We start from the raw sequence: 5,618 nt of genomic DNA on the forward strand, positions 1-5,618 counted from the left end.
AAATATTTCGCCAATCGTTCGAGCGTAGCCTGCATTAAAAAGTGTAATCTTGCTCAGCGCTTGCGAACAACTGCCACATGTAGCTCGCGACCAGCAGACAAAAAAAGTAAATGTAACATTGCGCGCCATTTGCCTCCTGCGCACGCGAGGAGTGGCTTCACCGCAGAGCTGGAACATAAAGCGGACGTATGCACAACTCTGCTCCCAGTGCGGGAGCAGGAGCACTACGATGGATAGATGGATGGATGTTATGAGAGTCCCCTTTCAAACGGGGCCGTGGGTTTATATATTTATTTATTTGAAGTACCTTACAGGCCCGTAGGGCGTTGTGCATGGGGGGGGGGCGAAAAATCCCAACAATCCCAGCAGTGCATACACAACCAGAAGGCCACCAAGTTCTTGCTGGTATACTGTCTTATGTCCTACGTAGGTTAAAAAAGAAAAAAAAAGACACTATGAACTCCCACAACAAAATTTTCTGACCCCCTGTTGCGAACTTTGCTACGATGCGATAGGGTGCCTCGATGTCCTCCTCGGCCGCCGCGCGGGCGACGAGGACATCGAGGCACCCTACGATGCGACGGAGTCGAGCGCCAGCTGGAGGTACTCCGAGGAACCCGGCACGCCTCTCCGTGGCCCCCGAGACCTGCGCGCGCCGCGAGCAAATGGCGGACGCTGCGGCATGTTTGTGAATAGTATAAACGCTGGAAAACGGATTTCTTTGAGTTTTCGTGTTAACAGAATTATTCTTTCTCATATAGTCAAATTATAATCCGAGAGCTATCATATCTGTAGATTGTGTGTAAGCCACAGTTTATGATTTTTCCATGTAGTTTAGCTTGAGAAAATCAATTGGGTCAGTAAATTCCTTGCGTCACATGGAGGGCTTCGAAAATCTTTTCGTCGGACGCCCACGCGGGACGCCGGTTTTTCTGCAACGCGGGCTTCTTGATTTACCCCACTGTGTGCCTCGCTCAGGTTCCCCGTCCACCATTTATGCGGTTGCTGCCAATTCTCTGATAAGCCTCCGCAAGGTTCACCCCGGCGTCGACGTAATTTCAACTCCATTCCAAGAACTAGTCGATATCCTCACCCCAGGTCTTCCCCCGCATTGCCAAAGGTACGATGTGCCCATCCACAGGCGAAGCTGGAAGCTCATTACGGCCAGTTTCCTCGACGCTTGGCGAGCTACGTTCATGTACCGCCTGGCGCGAGGGTACCTGCCGTTGATTTACAGGCCCTTCACAGCCCTCCTAGCTCATGGAGTGAGCCCTTCTTGTAGCGATCGTGAGGATTCAGTTCATATCTTTACGCATTGTTTGCTTCCTGCAGCTCTTCTCCAAAGGATTGCTAGTCTCTTTAAGCTCCCAGGTGTTCCATATCAAACTGATCGATTTTGCACCCTTTGCCTAAACAGGCGATCAACCAGTTCGAGCTTCTTCTTGTCGAGTGCTCATACCAAGTTTGGTTGGCAAGCTGTGGTGCGGTTTTCGGTGGACAGGCGCTGGGCCTTCACGAAGTGCTTGCGAAAGCACGGAAGGAGGTCTGGATCCATCTCACCCGGGAGCGGCATCGCTCGGGCCACAAGAAGTTTCTCGAAGTGTGGGTTCGTCCTGCTGTGATTTTTGATGAGTCAGGGGAAAAGCTCTCCGTTAAGTTATGATGCATACTCCTAAGGTTGCTCGACTCGGCCGTGTGCGCCAGTCGATCTACGGGGTTTTGTTTGTCTCAGTGGAACCCAGAGCCGGAACCGGTCGTGGCGCACCCTCGTGTGGTCGCGTTGCTTCGCGGATGGCTTTGGTGGTCTCCATGGTTGTATGCCTTGACCTCTTTTGCGTCAAGGCATTCCCGAGGGTCAGTCAGGCTTGCGTCCTGAAAGACCGACATGGCTGTTTGTGTGTTGTGGGATGCGCGACTCTCACGCGTCCCCTGATATGTTGTTTTCCCGCATAGCTCCCGTCTCCTGCAATCCGGCTTCGCCGCGTGGCCTGCGTGATGCCCGCGGCAGTCGGTCTGGTTGAAGCGCAGTACGAGAGATGGCGCGAGTGTTGCGCTGCTAACGCCACCTAACGGCGAGGTTAATTGGGCGCGAAGAGGAGAAGGCTCTTCCTCTTTGGTTTGCGATCGGCGAGTGGCGCGGGCGTTCCGCGCGTGCGCCGATCTATGCTTCTACGAGACCATCTCGTGAGGCCTCGTTCGAACAAGCCACCGTTCGCGTGACCGTACACGCGAACGACCAGGCGTTGGTGCCCAGCATGGGGAGAACATATTCGCTCGCTATCCGGTCGCGGTGAGTCGGACTTTCGCGATTTGTCGCGCGCCCATCGGCATGTTTTGTGGATAGCAACTCGGCTAGCAGGCATTGATCTATGAAAGGTGCAATAAATGCCCTTGTGATTGTTTGCACTACTGTGTTGTCGTTCCTTTGTCCCAAGAGCACGGGAGAGAATCCCAGTGTTGAGTGTAGTAACTCAGTTGTGCTGCACCACAGCTGCCCCCTTGTCCGGGAAAGACCGTTGGCCCGAACCAAAGCCCCCCGCCCAGTCAGCCCAGGTAGAGAGGGAGCGCCGGGGTCAATGTAGCGAATGATGCTGGGTTGATGAGTACATGAAAGCTCTGGGACGCGGCACCTCCGGGTGCCAAGTCCTCTTCCCATCTAACAACGGCGCCCTAATACTGGGCCGACCCGCGGCGGAGGTTCACAGCTTTGCTGGTCATTCTTCTTCACAGAGTGGAAGGGCAGTGATTTTCTTTCGGACCGTGTCTCTCACGCAGCACATTCTGTTCGCGAGACAAGCTCACATTAAAGCGTGATGTGTAAGCTTTACAGTTGTATTTTGAGTCCATGTGTGTGAACGTCAACCAGCAACAGAACAAGAAGAAATGGGGTTAACCGAGGGGACTGATTTTTATTAATCATATCATAACAAGCCAACAAACAGACACCCCTGTGTTGTCCTTGATGTCTTTGTTTGTTGGCTTGTGATGATATAACCAGCAACAGAGACACTCAAGCAGTCACGGCGCGTGTCTTTGTCGTCTTCTTCAACGTGCCACGGAGAAACACAGGAGCGCGGCTGCTATGTTACAACTGTCATATGTGTTCTGTCAAACACAGAAGTTTCGTAGGCTTTAATAAAGAGAAAAAATCAGGCATCCACCCGTTCGTAGCAATTGCTACAAATGACAAAGGACGCGGGTCGGCAGCACACACTTCCGACGGCTCGCAGCAATGCAAGTTCAAAGCTCGCGCCAGTCTGCTCCGGTGAGCTGATTGGAGCCGCAAAGCCCGGAACTTTCCAGTAACGAACGGCACGCGCGTTATCAGCACACGGAGGAAGGAAACTAATAGCGTCCTCGATCACCTTGCCCCGGGGTTGCCCCGAAACCAGAATGGTGCGCTTTGCCCCGCCGTGGTGCCGCACTGCGGAGGGTCAACATCGAGGACAAAACTGCACCCTGCGCAGAGTGCTTGCATGCAGCGCTACTTTGCCCCTGGCGCGCAAAACGTGCGCGAACACGCGCACGCGCATATTTTATTGTTTGCAGATGCTGAGCATCTGCGGCAAGCGCTCGAACCTTGTCAAACTGCGTGCTCCGACATACCTGGTTGCAAGCAAACACCAATGAATTTTATAATTAATCCTGACGACCCGTTCAATGAACCTGTCCACTTTCGGCCGCTCTTCACCACACTGTTTTTGGACGAGGTCGAGCAGAATGTCGTCTTCGCTGTCAGACGAACTTGAAGAATGCTCATCGATTGCGGCAACTAGCAGCGCTTCCTTTCTCATCGCCGACAAATCCACTAGCTAACTCCGTCAACTCCGTTGCAACGTACCGCAGCTATCGGGCCAGAGCGTCCGCGGTTCTGCAGTCGGCAGTACGCGCGCACGTCGCGCGTCCCGCAGTGCTTGCTGGGATTGCACTCCGCGCACCGCCGATTTTCTCGGTGCGAGACGGGGCAACGGAAAACCGCTCCAACAGGGTGCGCTTCCGGTGATCGAGGATGCTCAGTGCGCACCGGTGCGATTGATCGAGGATGAAAGTGCGCACCAAGGCGCCCCGGTGCGCACCGGTGCGGGTGATCGAGGACGCTATAAGGAGAGGCCCTGACGTCACTCTTTGTGAAGCAAAAGTGAAGCCGGAATTTGGCGTTGCTCATGGCGATGCTCCGCCTTTTGGGCCACCCTCCTCTCTTGTTTACATCTTTCGCGAAACCACGCCGCGCTGCGCGTGGTGTCGCGCGCGGAGCGCGCGCGCTCGCGCAACATCTGGCAGAGCACGGTGCAGGTAACACAGCGCAACAAGACACGGTGACTAACGCAAACCCGCCCACTCAGCGCCTATGCCACGGCCCGAAACCTACCAGAGAAACACGTGTGAGCGCTCAAAACCATAACAACGCCGCCATTGTGACCCAAAAAGCGTGGCCATACAACAAAAAAAATAAAAAAGCAGCAAAAAAAATGAGAACCTACTACGTCATTTCCGCCACACTTTTCTCCTAGCGCGCGGAGGGGGTAGGGCCTCTCCTTATAGCGTCCTCGATCACCTTGCCCCGGGGTTGCCCCGAAACCAGAATGGTGCGCCTTGCACCGCGGTGGTGGCGCACTGCGGAGGGTCAACATCGAGGACAAAACTGCACCCCGTGCAGGGTGCTCGCATGCAGTGCCCCTGGCGCGCAAAACGTGCGAACACGCGCGCGCAAACATTTTATTGTTTGCAGGTGCTGAGCATCCGCGGCAAGCGCTTGAACCTTGTCAAACTGCGTGCTCCGACATACCTGGTTGTAAGCAAACACCAATGGATTTTATCATTAATCCTGACGACCCGTTCAACGAACCTGTTCACTTTCGGCCGCTCTTCACCACATTGTTTTTGGACGAAGTCGATCAGCATGTCGTCTTCGCTGTCAGACGAACTTGAAAAAAAGCTCATCGATTGCGGCAACTAGTAGCGCTTCCTTTCTCATTGCCGACATCTCCACTAGCTAACTCCGTCAACTCCGTTGCAACCGCAGCTATCGGGCCAGAGCGTCCGCGGTTCTGCAGTCGGCAGTGCACGCGCGCGTCCCGCAATGCTTGCTGGGATTGCACCCTGGCGCACCGCCGATTTTCTCGGTGCGAGACGGGGCAGCAGAAAACCGCTCCAACAGGGTGCGCTTCCGGTGATCGAGGATGGTCGGTGCGCACCGGTGCGGTTGATCGAGGATGAAAGTGCGCACCAAGGCGCCCCGGTGCGCACCGGTGCGGGTGATCGAGGACGCTATTAGTTTCCTTCCTCCGTGCCTTCCTCCGTGTATCAGCATGAAGTTCCGGGCTCGCAGCGTTAAAGAAAGGAAACACATCAAGGCAGATGACGATTGTTGTTGTGTGGCAGAAGGGGCACTCCAAAGGGTGTAAACTGTTCTTAGAGTGCAGAGAGTGCGGCAAGCAGGAAGTGGTGTCCAAAATTAATCTCCTAATTTATGATGCAAATATTAAAGGCTATGCTTTTTCTGGTGCATGTGGCGGATGTGAGTGTTGGAGCCTGAATACGTCATTAGATTGGGTTTTGAACATCCGGTTGGCGGCGCAGCGCACGAGGTGACGTCATATGGTGACGTGCCGTAGGCG

Source organism: Dermacentor andersoni, chromosome 9 (assembly GCF_023375885.2).
Source record: "Dermacentor andersoni chromosome 9, qqDerAnde1_hic_scaffold, whole genome shotgun sequence".
NCBI classification, from domain to species: domain Eukaryota; kingdom Metazoa; phylum Arthropoda; class Arachnida; order Ixodida; family Ixodidae; genus Dermacentor; species Dermacentor andersoni.